The sequence below is a fragment of the Onthophagus taurus genome, chromosome 6, assembly GCF_036711975.1.
Source record: "Onthophagus taurus isolate NC chromosome 6, IU_Otau_3.0, whole genome shotgun sequence".
Lineage (NCBI taxonomy): Eukaryota > Metazoa > Arthropoda > Insecta > Coleoptera > Scarabaeidae > Onthophagus > Onthophagus taurus.
The window spans coordinates 6,985,332-7,003,754 of record NC_091971.1 but is presented as its reverse complement, the minus strand read 5'-3'; positions in this window follow the sequence as shown (position 1 = coordinate 7,003,754).

The following is an 18,423-nucleotide window of genomic DNA, read 5'->3' as shown; positions in this document are numbered from 1 at the left end:
AATGACAACTTAATGAGTACGATTAATTACGCGATCAATTCAAACAGTGATTTTTATTAAATAAATAAATAATTTAAAAGAAGTTATATTCTGTTTTAAGAAGTGAAAGTAGGTATTGAAAAAAATTAAATATTTATATATTTGTTTTAATGAAACATCTTGAAATTCTCGTTAATTATTTTGTCCTCACTGATAAGTTTAAGCACGCGCGACCATCTGACGATTAAATCATTAAGAATGACAAGGAAACGGCGACACAGCACACGGTGATCACCATCGGGTTTGGGGGGACAAGGTGTTCGGGTGCGATGGCGAATTATTGCGACAGACACGAGCGGCGTTACACTTTTGCATTTTGATAAATTGAAGACAGTAATTGTAATTGCAGAAGTAATTTCGCCCGTGACCGTTGCTTATTTTATGCCCGCTTAATTTCACGGAAGCCGCAACGACGTACGCCTACTTTTTCCGTGGCGTGGCGCGACCGAGTCTGCAGGTGAATCTTAAACTTGGCAATTAATTACGCCCTGCCTTCGTGAGACTTTTGCCCGGAAAAAAACTTAATTGATTTTCGGCGTTTTGTATGTGGCACAAACAGAAACATTGAAGGCAATTATAAAAAAATTTTATATTATTTATAATTTTCTCTCTTTGATTGTTATCAACAAGAAGGAGTATTTTGTGTTTTTTTAACGACAGTTGGGAGAAGTAAACGAAATTCAAAAAAATTCGATCAAAATTTAATAAGATAATAAATATGAAACTGAATGAGCTAAACTGTAACGTTTCTGGCAATAGATTCTCTTGGAGGGGGACGAAAATGACCTATTGTGACGGACTTGTAAAGTATTTCAACTCAACACAAAGACTCTTAAGAGTATATTGACTCTCACTTTAATGGTATTGTTGATTTGAAGACTATTGAATTAGTTATATGGCACCTTTCCCTTATTGCCTTAGGTCACAGAAATTTGACACTAACTGAGATCAAGCAATTGCAAAACATGATGATAATTTCTGAGATTTGTGAGTACAAAAAACGCTTTGTCAATAATCCCTATTGATCTATCTCATGTGACACTCTCTTGATATAAGTTAATATCTTTATCGTAAAATCATGCTCAAAACTCTTAGCTATTAGCTGTAATTAAAAGCGTTCCAGATGAAATCAACTCTATAATAGACTGTTATGGAAACGCGACGATCTTTTTACTGTGGGATCTTTTTATGGAGGGTGTGGTGGTTAGGTGACTTTCTGAAACCTCAAAATCTAACCAGTTCATAGGACGTGATACACATGTAGCTTCTTTGGCACAAAAATATTGATCTAATCAAGTGTAACGAAGCAGAAAACCATTTTCTTTTTAGAAGCTTTTCTAAGGTTCGGACACTTTCTATGTGAATAGTGATGGAACGGATATCCAGCAAACAATCCGGTATCCGGGCTATCCGGCAATTTTTTAAAATCCTGCCGAATACCGAATAAAAATCTATTACTTAGTACTCTAACATTCACAGGAATTAGTATCTCTTTTAGGTTTGGACACTGCAGATAATAATCAAGTTCAACCCCAATAGGACTTTTTTCATTGAATACAACTTTATTTATATCAGGTTTGTCAGTAGCAACCTCATTGTAACAGTCCCAATACGATATATAAAATCTCTTGTTGCAGTTTCGTCTAGTTTTCTTCTCTTCGTTTGTAAATCATCATCACGTTCATTACTAACAGAACTGTCGTTTTTATCACTTACGATTATTAATTAAAGTATCCTCTTTTTAATGCAAAAAGCCGTTTTGAAAAATCACTTTCAGTTCTTGAGAAATACATTTTTGAAATGATCGATAATTTTTTCGAATGTTGCAATTTTCGCCGATTAAGTTTTAAAAATTCGTATAAAATCCAATTCTTGGAATATGAGTATGAAAAATGTTTCCCAAAGTGTTAATAAGAGTGTCCTCTTTCCAATGAAGCAACCCGTTTTGAAAAATAACTTTTAGTTTTTGAGAAAACAATATTTCAAGTTTTGATAAAATTTTCGATGTTGCAATTTTCATCGATAACTTTCAAAAATCGCTATAAAATTTATTTCTTGAAGGATCTTTGTGGAAATATCACCAATTATTAATTATAGTATCCTCTTTTTAATGCAAAAAGCCGTTTTGAAAAATCACTTTTAGTTCTTGAGAAATAAATTGTTGAAATAATCGACAATTTTTGAATTTTAAAATTTTCGCCGATTAAGGTTTAAAAATTCGTATAAAATCCAGTTCTTGGAATATGAGTATGAAAATTTCCCAAAGTGTTAATAAAAGTGTCCTCTTTCCAATGAACTAACCCGTTTTGAAAAATAACTTTTAGTTTTTGAGAAAACAATATGTGAAGTTTTGATAAAATTTTCAATGTTACAATTTTCATCGATAACTTTCAAAATTCGCTATAAAATTCATTTCTCGAAGAATCATTGTGGAAATATCACCAATTATTAACTATACAAAATTTCATTTTGTATCTTGGATCTAAATAAGTTGACATATCTTATCAGCTTTCTTATTAATTTAATATTTATTCAATTATCGCAATAATGTGGCAATGTAGGGGTATCACTTCTGAAATGCACCAGAAATTATAACCATAATAGCCGGATAGATATGCCGGATAACCGGATATCCGGCCGAAGGGGATACCGAATATCCGGTATCCGGCTTTTCGCAAAATCACTATCCATTCCATCATTATATGTGAGCATTGCATTCTATAGATAGTGGATCCATAGATGAGATCATAGATGATCAAAGGCAGTGAAAGTCTGGATACTTAAACAATTTTGGGTTTTCTCAAGAATACCAAGCTGAATTCTGGAATGTTGGAAACACAGACATTAAGTTTTGAATCTTCAGTTTTTTTAAATTTTTAAATTAGTGATTATAAATGTTCTGTTGAAGAATATATAGAATGCGTTCATTTGCGGAAAGTTCAACATGTTCGCCAATAAAATAAATTGACCAGATTTGTATCAATTGCGAAATTTTCTCGAAAAATTTTCCGCAAATAAACACATTCTCTCTTCTACATCTCTCTTTTATTCTCATACACTCTTCTACAGAACTGGTTACAATCAAATGTTATCAAATTGCCAAACATCGTTCAAAATAACCAGATTTGTATCAAAACAAATCTAATTAGAAAATAAGGTTGAAGTTTCTGCAAATAAATGAGTTTTATACACTCTTCTACAATACTATTTATAATCAAGTGTTATCAAATTCCCAGACATCATACAAAATTGACTACAGTTTTGTTAATAATGTATCAGTCGCAGCCTAATTAGAAAAGATATTGAACGACTTTTTAAGACATATTCAATGGTATAAAAAAATAATACATCTCATCAAGATACATTATAGTCCCATAAAATTTGAATCTCAAATAACCGTTTAAAAATTAATATTAAAACAAGTCAATTACAAATTTTATTAAAAAGAGTCAACCTCTTAAATATATAACCATTTATAAGTCTTGACACATTTTACTATACCCATAAAATTAACCAAGCTGTAGTGGGAATACTTATCACGATATAATATCATAACTTATTCGAGCCCCCCACCTTCGCCCCACTTTAACTGGATAAATATTATCTACCTAAAAATATTAATAAAAACTAATAAAAAAAGGTTTATTAACGATACTATCAAACTATCGTAAACGTTTCAAAAATAATTACGACCCACGTCGATTCATTCCTGTTATTTACGGATGCGCGTACTGCCCGGCACGTGTTCTTTTTAATTGACAATAAAACCGCCGCGACATGTACAGGTGGCTCTCACACACTGTGTGGTGGATATCATTGAGTCTCTTCTTCTTTAATGAGTTCTGAGATACAGAAAGGAATCCCGTTGCCTACTTGATCGACGCGCAATGTCCGTGGAATTACGGTGGCGGTGCATCTGCCCCAAGAAGTACAACATCCTATACATACTTACGTAGATGAGGGTGTGTTAACGAATAAGAAAAGAACGGGACAAGGTGTACTTTAAGAAACGTTCGTTAGATAGTGTGTTAGATTAGAAACTATTACAAGATTTTAATCAGATCTTAAATCAACGATTTTATTACATACATATATTTTTTTTTTAATTCTTTTTTATTCTGAATCACTATGGGTTGGATTCCGCCCACCCGTACCGTTTAAATTAAAGATCCTGACTATTCACGTGACATAATAAGTCATAATGGAACGCGGTTTCACCTGTTACTCGTGAATTGTGTATGGTACACAATCGCGGTAGTCGGATGATGGAGCAGATGGTTTAACCAAATAAATAAAAAATAAAATTCTTTTAAAGCTGAGGAACAATTAAAAAAATTTATCAAGTGTAAAAATACCGCCATCGAGTTTTCCAGTAAATAACCTTTCGGCGCCATCGTTCGAGTCAATAAACAACCCTCGTGGAGTGTTTGCAAAGGATAAAAATCTATTTACATCTCGATGGTTGCCCATTTATCGAAGCTGTTAACGCGGTCAAGATTTTTCATGAATGGACCACGCCCATCAACTGTAAAAACCACAGTTCATGGTGGCAAAATTCACACTTCATTAAACGACCGAAAGGTACTCCAGGTAGAAGAGGTATAGTGCAAACAAACTTCTTAAGCCTTTGAATGATCCACTTCCAATACACTTCAATGTAGTATAACATTAATTTTATTTTTTGAAACTGATATTTAATTAATTATTGTATTAATAAAGTTTAATAGTTGGGGGAGAAAGAAATACATAAACTTAGAAAGAAGTAGTTTCCGTCTGTAAACGCAATCATCATAAACCAGCGAGGGCACTTTAGCAGGTGTAAATGCTCGTTTTGTGGATCTGATCCTTAAGTTAACGCACACGCGAACCGACGACGGACGTTGTGGAGAAGTTGTGCATTTGTCCCCGGATAGATGGATTCCCATGATCCCCCACATCCGGCCATAAATACGGTTCGTTAACAACTAGATCAGCACTACTGATACAAAGTTTCGACGTTTCGAAAATGTCTTTTTGGTGTGGACCGTTAAAGCGCACCAATAAAATATTACATCCGATAACTTAATTAATCTTCACAGTATTATTTAAGAATCATCCTGATTATCATTTTTTTCATTTCAATCATATTTATTAAAATATCTACATTTTAACATAATCGTTATAATGATGTCTACAAGCATCATTACCTTTGTTAATGGTGTGAACAGTTTGTGTAAGTGATTAGAGTTAAAATTTAAATTGCACACACCTGTTTTACTAAGAAATTTTAATGATCATCAAACGAGATTATAATCTATATCTTAATCAAGAAATGATTTTTTTTATTTAAGGTCTGTGTAAAATATAAATAAAATTAAAAATAAATTTCTTACTAATTTATGTTCTGCATGAAATTGGTCAATTTCTTTTCAATGAACATGTTAATTTTTTTAATTGGAGTTCTTTGTGGCCAATATGAACAGTCAAATTCCTTCTGGCAAAGAATGACTTTTCTGTCCAATCTATTTTTCTTGTCTTCCCAGTCTCTGATTGACATTTTTCATCTATTACCTACCTCGTTGATGTCGTCCTCGGCTTTGCCTAGATCCGTTTTTGCCTGTAGTGTCTCATCCTAGTCTTTCTAGTTCTAGTCTAGTCCTTTTCTTGCTTTTAAAGTTTCATCCAAGATTCTGTCCTTTCTGGACAATCATCTTCTTATCTTTGTAATCTCCCCACAGTGACTTTATCATATTACCAGTCCATTTCCACTCGTACTCCTCATCTTTGCGCAGTCATTTTCTTGCCTTCTTTCCCATCCATTTTCGGTCTCATTTACCGTGTATATTTTTATTTTATTTCATGTTTTCTTTGCGTATCTCTGTGAGAGGATGACCATTGCCAGTATTGCCAGTATGTGTATAAATGCTAGGTCACTTTATTTCGTAATTCTTTCGCCGCGTGCTAGTAATATTATTATTAATTTTGTCAGGTTTTCGGAATGTATTATAGGTTAGGTGGTAGAGCAGTCTTCGGACTGAACCTCGCCTATATAGCAAATCATGTTAATTGAATTGTATTATTGTTATATGCAAAATAAACGCCTTTATTATTATTCTTCACTAGATTCTCTTCTTTATCTAGTTTGCTACTTGCCATTTAGTGCCTTACCTCTCTGCACAATCTTGACGCAACGTTTTCTTCAATTACAAGTCTCTCTAACGTTGTCCCTCTTTTCTTTCTAAATGTCTCCTTCACTTTCTAATCACCGGATCTCCTTTTTGTCTTTCCAGTCTATGTCAAACTCTTTCTTAGATTATCATTTTCCCTTCAATCTTCATTTTCTTCGTCTGGTACTTTTTTTTGTCATAAATGTGTTTTCAGTGTCATAAAGTCACCTACCAGATTTTCCCAGTATTTCTTCCTTTGGCGGAGTCTATTTGCAATCTTTCTAGTCTCTGTTCAGTTTCTTCCGCTATTACCAGGTTGCTTCCAGTCTTTAATTTCCCTGTTTAATCCTTTTCCTACCTCTCCAGTCTTTTTTAGTATCCCTCTTGTTTTTTCTAATACCCATTTTCAAACGTTGTACGGCTTTTTTTCTTTACTTGCAAGTTTCTTTTCATTTTTTTACTTCTGTCTTCTAAGCACGACATTCCTGACTCTCCGTTGTAATTAGCAGCAAGTCTATCCGTGATTTGGAGTCACACATTAATATTTAAAAGGTTTCAAGACAGTAGAGGCTGGAAGTGGTTGCTGATGTGTTATCTTGCATTGATAATGAATAAATTATAATGAATTAACAATGATAAAGAAGATTTGTGTATCAGAATTAAATAAAGGTGATGAGTAATGAACCTTATATAAAACGAAAAATATGACGCACATCTGTTGTTCCTAATAGTTCCGGTAACCCACTTCCATCTTTTTGTGGATTCTTCCGAATATAGACAGATAGGTATTCTATCAACGTCGACGGCAATTTAGCAAACTGTAAAATTTAATTGTCCCAGACACATTGTACGTCACCGTAGGACTTCGTTGTGCCCAAAGCGCGTAAAATTGGCGACTCGTGGCATCAGCTGGTTGACGTGTGCTATCCCTTTTGTATATAAACTGTTGTTTCGGGGTGTTCCGCATGGTGACCTCTTACCTGTTTCGCCCGTTCGGTTACCCATTTCCCTCCTGATTAAGTAATTTAATTAATTTTCTGTGGAGGAAAAACATCGTATCTTCAAAGTTACGCCCGAATAATCCATGTACGGTTAAAAATAATTGTCACGTCGATCATTTTTATTGGATGCAAGCGTACAATGAAGCCGCGTAATGTGAATTTACCTTTTATTACCTATACGATGGCGCTTCCGTTTGTTTACATTGACGGCTTCATGCCTTTTTCTGGATAATGGGAAAGTAATTGTAAATAAGGCGGAACGACTTGTGTGCCATATTTGCAACGGACACTGTTAATCGAGAAAGTAGAACGAGAATATAATTCTGAAATCATAGAGGAAATATTATTGTATGAAATTTTTAAAATTTTTGTATTCATATCAAGAGAACAGGTTGATGAAAAAAGTAATCTGTGTACCTTAACCTCCCAATTTGGTGGTATTTATGAGTTCAATACCGGTAATGGGATATTATTTATGCCCGATTGATGTCCGAGGTACACCCCGCTATAAATCCTGATGCGGCGAACAGAAAAGTATCCATTAAAATTCCGAATTAAGATCGACGTTATTTATTGCCAGTTTCAAGAACGTAGAAGAAGCAGAAGAAGAGACGGTCGGTGGGCGAAAAATTAAAGCAAAAACGCTAATCACCTCCCCACCCAACTCCAATTTAGATCGTATCGTTGACGGTGCGGCGCTCGGCACATGATGATCGATTTTTATAATGTCTCAATTTCCTTTCTGTTATAACCCCCCGGATACGCAAGACGGCAAACGCACCATCGTGTCGGTGTAGACTTGGCGGGGGCGCACGAGCCCCCAAAGAAAAAGACAATGGACCCGTCTCGGTCTTCGCTCTCCATTTCATCCAGCTGCTCAACATTCGCAAAACTCAATGACCTTAAATATTCACATAATATTCTATAAGAAAAAATTTTACACACTCAATTTGTTTTCATTAAATTATTAAATTTAAAGATTACGAAAATCTCTGATGAACCGTTTCAATTGCAACCAAGGTGCGAGCGATGCAAATTGAGCATCAATCTGGTTTAATTAAGGCGCATAAAAACGGACGCGACGACCTGTAACGATTACTGCTTCCGTTTAGACGGGGAAGGTGCACCGATTAAATTAATTTTAAAAAACCGTCATTGACTCCGTCTCGCCGCCATGCCAGCGAGAATATTCTAGCGTTCGGTTGCGTTAACGTCATTAATCATATCGTAATTTTCTTACGGACGGGTTATACCTACGTAAATCTTAAGCTTCTAGACCACCTTTTCACAAATTTAACATAAGTTAAACCGTACATTTATCACATATGTATACGCCATCTATTACACACATGTAGAGGATGTTCCAAATCAAAATTCATTTATTAAAATATAATCAATACTCTTCATACCATCTTTAATATTCATAAAGATGAGGTTAAGCGAAAAAAAATTTTAAAATGAATTTGGATGAGTTTGTAACAAGAAATTTAATTAAACATATTGTATATTCACTCTGTTGTTCGTTAATACATAATTGGATGTAAAAAATCAGGAATACATCTGCTTGGTAACAAAATATCGTTAATATAATATATATTTGTGCTAATTAAATTATATCACTTTATTCAACATTTAATTTAATAAATGTGTACTCCTTTTTTTGTGGGGGAAAAAAAATGATTTCACCTGTTGCAAATACTCCAACAGTTCTTTTTTAAAAGCGGCTTCTTAAAAAGACTTTACGGTCGACGTCATTACATCTGATTAATTGAGGTGCGAACGTTAGGCGCTCGTAAAACGGTATTGCGGCGCGTGCTTTTTAATTAACTCGGAGTAGTGTCGGCGACGGTGAGGACGGTGGCGGCGTCGTCGTCGAAGAGAAGCGCTCCCCCAGAAGCGAAGAGCCCCATTTTTCGAGAGCCTCAGGCCCCATAAATAACGCTCATGGATTCGGGTAACGGCGGTCCCGGATCATCCGCTCTCTCGTTAATAACGCCACCGATAAATTGACGTCGGCGATTATTCTTCAGATCTTCGCCCCGTCCCGTTAATTCAAACAGATTGCTCCATACGAACTAAACCCGATAACCCTAATTTCGGCGATGCGAGGGCTTAATTCGCGTCCATCAATATTTCTTAAAAGCCTCGCACGGTGTGCGTACAAACCGCCAAAGTGCTCTTTTCGGCTTCCTTATATTGGAAGAATACGTCAAAATAAATCGCTGAATTTCAATTTATTACTTACGATTAAAGTTATCTTATTGCTTTTTTATTTTCTTTTCGTAATTTAATGTTTATTCATTCTTTTGTATTCACTAATAAGATTTAAATATAATTATTCAACATAAATCTTATTATGTATCATGTATGTAACCAAAACAAATAACCAAAAGATTTATTTACATGATATCTGTTTTATATTTAACAACACATTTAGGAAATCAAACGTAAAATATACTAAGACAAGTTGATGCACAAAAGGAACTTAATTGTAAGTGAAATAAAAGATCATTTCGTAACATTAACCTTGAGATCCTCAAGGGGGAGGTTTGTCAATCGGTAAATCATTGTCATAGCTGGAACTCCCGATATCTCCAGAGTTGACTTTTGAAAGGAGTTCAGATGAGATTTTGAGATTGAGATGAGAAATCTAAGCATTGACATTGTAGTGATGTTATGACGTTTGGAAAAGATTTGGATAGAGGCAAAAAAGTCTGCAGATCCGCTATTTGATTTATGTGCGCCTTCGTCGTCTGCAGCTCCTTCTCCATGGAACTTAACTGACTCCTGTAGCTTAAACCCTTTGCGTTTGTATCAGATAGGGTCGACTCCAAAACGTTAGTAGTAGGTATTTAACGATTGACGAACCTCCTCTTGGAATCTGAAAGTCAAGGTTACGCAGTGTGACCTGGAAGTGAAAGTCAATCTATGTACTGACTTTGAATCAAGGATGATATCCAAGTAATAGAGCGGTAGTCGAGATCAATGCCAAACCTCAACCTCGTAATCGTGACTTTAAACTTTTGGTTCTAGGAAGAAGTTAATCGGCAAATAGAAATGAATAAATACGGCTTCGTAGTCTCTTTATGATTTTCGACAAATCGTATCTCATCATAATCATTACTCTCATCTTCATGAAGTGATCAGTTGGAGATGTTTATCTTTAAAAAGAGAGTTGTAGACCATTTTTGAACTTACAAAAAAACGGCTGAGTTTACATTTTCTATATCGAAGTGACCTTGCATCGTAGTTTAGAATAGATGGCACTCCTCAACGCAACCTTTGCTAACCTTAATCTTTTCACAGCCTTATTATACCTTAATTTCAATTTGTTAATCATTCTACTACCACTACGTCTTCATATCATACAGGCTTTTTTGTAACCAGTACAGCACACAGAGTGCTTAGCCACCATGCAGATTAACCAACTTTTTCAGCCTAGCTTTTTTGATCCATTGCCAACTTTAAGTCATGTGTATTCATCGTGTTAATCAAGTCATTTTTTATATATTGAGACATGGCAGGATGCAATAAGTCCAATAGTTTCCACATTATTGAATTTTTCTGTTTTGTATACTCAACCTCACAGAAACTTACTTACAAAATTATTTTTTTCTGCTTTTTTTTTATTTTCTGGAAATTATTCACTTCATTAAAGGGCCAAATAACGGTTCATTTAGCTTACTTATACAAAGCTCTCCCTTTAAGCCGGAAGTGTAGAACCAAAGAAAACTCACAGTTTAATTGGTACCCAAACCCCATCAACTGGACAATAATAATAATTTCAAAACACCCGGTATTCCATCCGGTTTTTTAAGAGTGTCGAAACTTTTCGTGGAGCGGTTCAGCTCTTTAGTAGATCGTTTAACGGTCTATGTTTAATTACCAACGCGCGCCTTGGTTCGGTCTCCCTGTAAATAATCAAACAAACAGCGCACACACGAAAAGCGACCCCGGGAGTAAGTGTTAAGAAAGTGTAACTCTACATATAGAGAGTGCAGGTGCCCCATTCGAAGCACCTGTAGAGCAGGTGCCCCGCCCTCCTGCGTGTGTATGCACGGGCGTCGTCGTCGTCGTCGTCTTCTTCTACGACGTCCGTGTCGGCGTAAAGAAGACCGTTGTTGTTGTTGTTGTTCCCGTTGTGTTGTGTGTCTTCAGGTTTCGAGGACCCGCCACAAACTCAAAGATGCCGATGATATGATGTCGGCCCAATGAAGCAAACTCACCATGAAGACCACACAATATCATCATTTGTATGCTTAGAAGCGAATATCTTAGAATCAAAAAAATAAAATAAGAACTACCTAGTTATATAGCTTATGTTATGATACCAGTTATTAGTGTTTGGGGTTTTCGGAGAAAAGATTTTTAAAATTGATCCCTGTTTGGGAAAAGAGATGTGAAAAGTTTGAAAGGCGTAAATGTGTAAAAATAGGGGATCGCGCCCAGATCGTGCCTCACGTTTTTCGAGATCAACGAGCCGTGCCAGTTTAGTGGCTTCACGTGGGGAGTCGTGCACCGGCGGCGTCATCTGGTAAACGGCACGTGCTGTGGCGGCGGTGGCGGTGTCTCGCCCTCTCTCAACGGCCGTTCTCTTACCTCGGTGATTCTTCATCCGTGTCCCCGACCCGGAGGCGGCCAATTTCGCCGCTTCTATGGTCTCTTTTTCTTTCTTGTTGCTCACTTCCGCACCGATGTATATGTGAGCTTAACATTTAATAATTGCACGTCAATTTAAACCCTTTCTTAAAATGTTAAAGAAATTTTAATGAAATATAAATAGAAATTGTCGATAACGTAGTAATGAGATTATGCAAATATTGATGTTTATCAATGAGGATATCTGTTGGTGTTCTCTCGCGATGATCGGAGGGCGAATCGGAAATGTAAATCAAGCTTCCGTGGAGGCAGCCGCAGCACGCGCCATCTGTCGCCCGTCCGGACATGCGAGCGCCATCTGATAACGCTTTCGGCATACACACAGCAACGCAAGAAGAACAGCAATGCAAGACAGCGGAACGAAAGCCTCTAACAAAAGAGGAGAAAGTCGGCTCAATGTAATCCTTTTATTATACAAAAAACTTTATTACTCCAACTTATTAAAGATGATTGTAGGCTATAAAATGTCCAAGCTGCAAAAGTTATGTCACCAAACAAACTTTATTTAGCAATTAAGCCTGTAAAAAATCGGTAATAACACGCTCGATAGGTTTTACATTCGCGAGATTTAATGTATTTAATATCGAAAGATTTTTGTTCCCTTTCGAAATGAGGGTAATTTTGGCGATTTTATCCGGTTCAACGTACCAATTTACAAGGTGAAAATTCACCAAACACCCTTTTATTATCGGTCTTTTGGTAATTAAGAGGCGAGTAGCGGTCCTCGGAAGCATCTTTAAAGCTCTTAATCCTTATAATTATCCACGTAAAGTCCCTGCAAAATAACACTAAAAATCTCGATTTTACATTAAACGGAACCCAAAATTTATCAGCTCCCAATTTTCGAAAATTAAGATTTTGACTAAATTAATACCGTCTTAATAGGATTTTTAAGGGTCAATAAACGAGAATTTCCATTTTAAAAAAATTTTTGGCGAATCGGCTTTTGATTGTAACACGATAATGGAAGACCGTTGAAAGCAGATGACGCCCAACCCCAATAAAATAAAATTAACCCCTGACATCACTCGCATCATCATAGGGGTTTATTTTTGAACATCACGTAATAAAATATCTAAAAAAAAATAGTGGTGGTAACACGAAGGGTACCTAATAAACTACAGTCATAAAATTAAGTAACCAATTCAATAAAACATCAATCAATTAATTATTTAACCGCGGAAGGATAATTGTTAATAAAGCTTCTGATGAGGGAATATTTATTACGTATTTATAACAAGGGTTGTAATATTTGTGAGAGAATTTTATTTGATGGCATTTCGTTTGAGGCGTTCATAATAAATACTTACACCCGAAATTATTAAAGTTTTATAGAAGTAAAACCGGCGTTCATTAAAGTTATTTCTTTTCGTCTTTTAATAGGGTGGCGTTAATTAAATATTAAGCTCAGGTACCCAAAATGCACCGGTCTGCATTTCGGTTTTATGACGACTTAATTATAAACTCGAGACCGTCCAGTTGTCCTTAACATTTTTTTTGTCGTCGTCGACATCTTTATCTCATCTAAACATTCATGCGGGGTGGGTTAGTTTAACACCTTGATAATTAAATATAGTATAAAATTTTTTGAAAATGTTCTAAATACAATTTTATAATAATATTATAAGAAGTACTGTTTTTCTCGTTTGTGTTTCACTACAACCTTTGTTGGATCTTGCTCTCTCTTAATTTCTCAATTCGTTCTTCTCCGTTGTCATTCTTTTCCAGCTTTTCATTTGCATTAGCTGCTTGGCGTCCTTTTCCTTGCCTTTCTTTTTAGACATTTTCCTTGCATCCTAATATTTACTGCTCTTCTTGATAGACAGTCTTCACCAATCCTTATTAGATGCCCTACCCTATTCGCCCACTCTCTGGGAATTCTTTCTTTTTTCTATATCTCTTCGCCTCCGTGTTTAAAAATTTCAGCAGGAACGTCATCAATTCCTCGAGCTTCGTTGTTTCTTAAGGCTCTTATTTCTAAAACTTTTGGTTGGTGCACTCCAGTTTTATATTCTTCCACGTACTCCTGGATTTTTCGTACAACATTGCGGCAAAGTGTGGATTAAAGTGTGGTGGTAGGTAGGGCTAGTTAACATAAGATCCTTATGTTACATATTTATATTGAATTAAAACTAGAACTAACACTAGACCTAGAACTAGAAAGTATCTCAATAAGAACATGGTTTATTTGATTCTTTGCGATTCCATTTCAAAAAGCATTTATTAAGGTCATATTACAGAACCGTGTGTGCACTCTTACTTTACAACGCATCTGCTTCCTTCATTGATTTTAGTACTTATTTATATTTTATCCCAACCTTTACGATTACCTCATTGGCAATTTTAATGTTACGGTCAGTAATTGCAATATCATCTTGCGATATCCGTTTCGCCCATTTTATATTCCATCGCGTATAAAACCTCTAGGAGCTAGACCGTGGTTTTAATAGATGCGGGGCCTGCTGAAGCGAACGTATACCAATAGAATCCGACATCTTTAGGATATCCGTTCCGATCGCGGCACGACTGCAGTACATTATTTTGCACCTGCGGTCTTGTCACGACTCTTTATTGTTGCATTAACATGCATTAAACCCAACGAACAATATCGACAATACGTTATTCTTACTCCGGTACAGAAGGTTTACTTAAGCTGATCCGTATCGTATCAGATCTTTAATCGTAAATATCGCTGCAAGAAAAGGTGCAAAGTTTTACTTTAACTTCACCATCATCAACGGTAAATCGTAATTATAATAATTTCAATTCAGCAATTACATTTTTTATGCTAAATCATCGCTATCAATTAGGGGAATATATAACACAACGAAAGCTTTCAGCACCAATAAACTTTCTATTGGAAATCTAAACCCCGATTTAAACCGAATCTAAACCGTGGGGTTAAAAGGTTTAAAAAAAAGAACATCTGCTTAAAAAAAATAATAAAATGAAACGTGGGATTGCGGGGGTGCGTGTAAAGCCAAAAAAGGTTTTTTAAAAAAATAGAAAAAATAATCAATCCTTTTCGGATAATGACGTTGTCGGTGCCATCGTCGCGTGTGTGAATACAAATGGGGGTCGTTTTAGCGACAAAGAGAGGGCCATCGGTGAATCAAATTGGCGGCCCCGGCCGAAACGGCCCCCGAGTTCGTCTCAGACCGCGTAATTAATCGCGCCATGTGCGCAAATCAATGACCCCACCTGGCCATAAGCGAGACTCGACGCATCGTGACCGAACGAGGGTGAAACAACAACAGAAAAAAATAATAACGAACCCATGTGGGCACGGACCACAGAACACACGGGCATGGGTCATCATCGTTGTACATTATAATTGCTATTTGTTCGTAGGAGAATGAGAGAGTCAAAGTTACAAATTTATGGAAATAATTGGAAATCTTGGAAAAACTTTGTAAATCCATACAGGGTGATTCTCAACGTATACGCATAAACTTGGGGAATTATCCCTCATGATAAATAATGAGTAATAGGTGAAAAAAATTGTAGCAAAAGTTTTTTAGTTTCCTAGATATCCATGAAATTTACTTTCAAATCAAGAATACATATAAGATTTTAAAATGACATGAAAGTAAGTGTTCCAAGTTGTTTCCAATTTTTTCGTGACGTGAGCAAACGATACACTCAAATATATGTGAACATTTTTTTGCAGAAGATGAAATAAGTATGGTAGTACCTACCAGTTCTAAACATATGAGATCGTTTGGTGCTGCTGTGTCAGATGATTTCTGGAAGCAAAGACTGTATGCTTTGAAGATGATATGATAGCGATGATATGGTGGGTTGTCGGCAGCAATTTGTATCTGATTTTGCAATCCTTGCTCAGTATTAACTTCGAGAGACTGAGATTGATGCCGGGCGATCGAGATGACCAGTCCTATGAGTTACCTCGACTTGTCCATCTTCCGGGAACTACCTCATCTAGATATCGCCGGATATAACTATAAAACTAAAAATCTTTTACTACAACTTTTTTCACCTATTACCCATTATTTGTCTCGAGGAATAAATCCCCAAGTTTATGCGTATAGGTTGCGAAACTCCCTGTATACGTTCTTAAAAATTTATTCCAAAACATCTAGAAATTGTTTTTCGTTCCGAAATTATCTTATTTCAGACAATGAAAACTTTTTTATACTTTTGAGTGCATGTTGTTGTATCGCTAAGTGGATGATTTTAAGTTTGGCCGGTTGTTTCCGTTAATTGCAACAGATTTGGCAGTTGCTTGGAAGTAAGGAAAAGAAGGTTTCACCGTATTAACAAGGAGAATAATTTATGTATCTTTAACTGGTGAAGAAACTGGTTCATTTCTGTAAAAATGCGAAAGTCACGGGAACGGTCATTTCGCCAAAGGATATAAATATAAATATGGCTGAAGGGAATTGTTTTCGAAAAGACACGTAACAATTATCGCGAAGCCAATCTCCTCTATTTTTGTAATTATTATTGACAGCCGACGCCCGGGTACGATTTTTCTTTGTCCGTATGCGGCTTGCGCCAAGATAAGAGATCTGTTTTAGTTGGTTAAATTGCGGGGAAGTCGGGAAGTTTGCGCGTCGCTCCCCCGCCTCGCTTAACCTATTTAAGGCAATTTCGATAATTTCGCAAAACACGCGAGTTTCTTGACAAGACGAACACCGGAGGGCGGTCTACGACCTGGTGGGCTCCGTAATCTAATTGACACATTACCTTATTTCTTAAACGGGATCGTTTAAATCAAATCGTTTCGCCGAAAACAGCTGAAAAAAACCCACTCGAAAAAACAATCTCTTTGATTATTAATAATTTTCTTTCGTCCAGATCTCTTTCACTATTAGTTAATTATATAAATTAAAAGAATTTTATATTCAAAAAAAATTTGAATGAATTAAACGAATTGAATTTATCTGAATGTTGAGTAATTTTCGTATGTGGTTTAATTGATCCACGCCTACCATTTAAACAGAGGTAGTTAAACACCTGTCCTTTATTCAACGGTTTGAAAGAGCAAGTGTGCACATTCTGAACACGTCAGAAGCCGGTGCAATAAATATCCCGCGATACAAAAATAATTAAAGTGCTTTCTTAATTCCCTATACAATATTCATTAGTTCAAATGGAGACGCCACCTTAACTTGTGGGAACTTCCGTTCGAAAAGAACTTATTTGCTTCATCAGTTCGCGTTTCCCACATATTCTTGGTGGTTACCTCGTGGACACGTGCATTTCAAGTTATGTCGAACAGTAAACATTGTACGGGCAGTAAATGGTGAATATATAGATATACGGGACGATAAAACCTATTTCTCAATTATTCAATTTTCAGTTTTTTTTATTAGGGAAGAAACATTCGTTTTCTTTCACACGTTTATCATAATCGATCTTTAGTATGGTTTTTTAATCTACCCTAAAGACATTTATAAGACTTTTATAACCTACATAAATATTTATCAATTTTATTTAGGTATTATTCAAATTCGATCAGGAAACTAATTAGTCGTCACTCGAAAACCCGGACGTCAAACGAATCAAAAGACAACACGGTCTGACCAATTCAATAAAAATTCCACACTTTCGCTTTTTTGTCCGTACGTCTCAGGTAGAGGGAGCCGACAAAATCGGACTAATGAAGAGAGAAAGGTGGCCGATAATATCTACGGATCTACCCTTTTGAGCGAAAGGGAAAAGGCTTGGACAAGGGTTAGTGTTAACCAAAATGTTTTTAAAATACACCTGTACCACCTTTCAAACCTTGTACATCAATCAGATTTGTCTACTATCTTAAAAAATAAATATAGCAATTATTAACTCATTAGGTAAATTTGTAGCAGAGATTAATAATATGGTGATGAAGAATTGAAACTCTAAAAATTCAAAAAAACGCCAAAAATCGATTTTTAAAAACATCTTTTTAATTTTTTTTACATATTATAACAGAATGTATCGACTTTTTAGTGAAAAAGACCGTTTTTAAAAATATCATTTAGTTCTTGAGATATTACGTTTTGAACTTTATAAAAGAGAATTGATAAATATTTTCTTTCGCTGGTTTTCAAAAAATCGATTTTTTAAAGAATCCTTCTAAATTTATTTACAAATTATAAAAGAAACTATGTGCTATTTAATGCAAAACTCCGTTTTGAAAAATATCTTTTAGTTCTTGAGATATTTTGTTTTGAAATTTATACAAAAAACTTGATAAGAATTTTTTGGTTACTTTTTAAAAAATCGCCAAAAATCGAATTTTTAAACAATCCGTTTGATTTTTTTAAGTATTATAAAGAAATGAATTGGCTTTTTAATGCAATATGCCGTTTTTAAAAATATCTTTTGGTTCTTGAAATATTATGTTTTGAACAGCGAATATGATTTACCAATCGAAACGGTCATCATCAACCGATTAAGAGGTCCATTAACACAGTGCTTGGCAAAGAATTGAATTACGCAGTCGCTCTGAAGAGGATCCCCAAAAGAGGAAATTAACTGCAAAGTAGAAGCAGCTATTTGCAGAACGTTTGCGATCAAAGTGGAAGAAAACTGACAAGATATTGCGAGAGTGCTTAAATCAACGAAGTCACCGA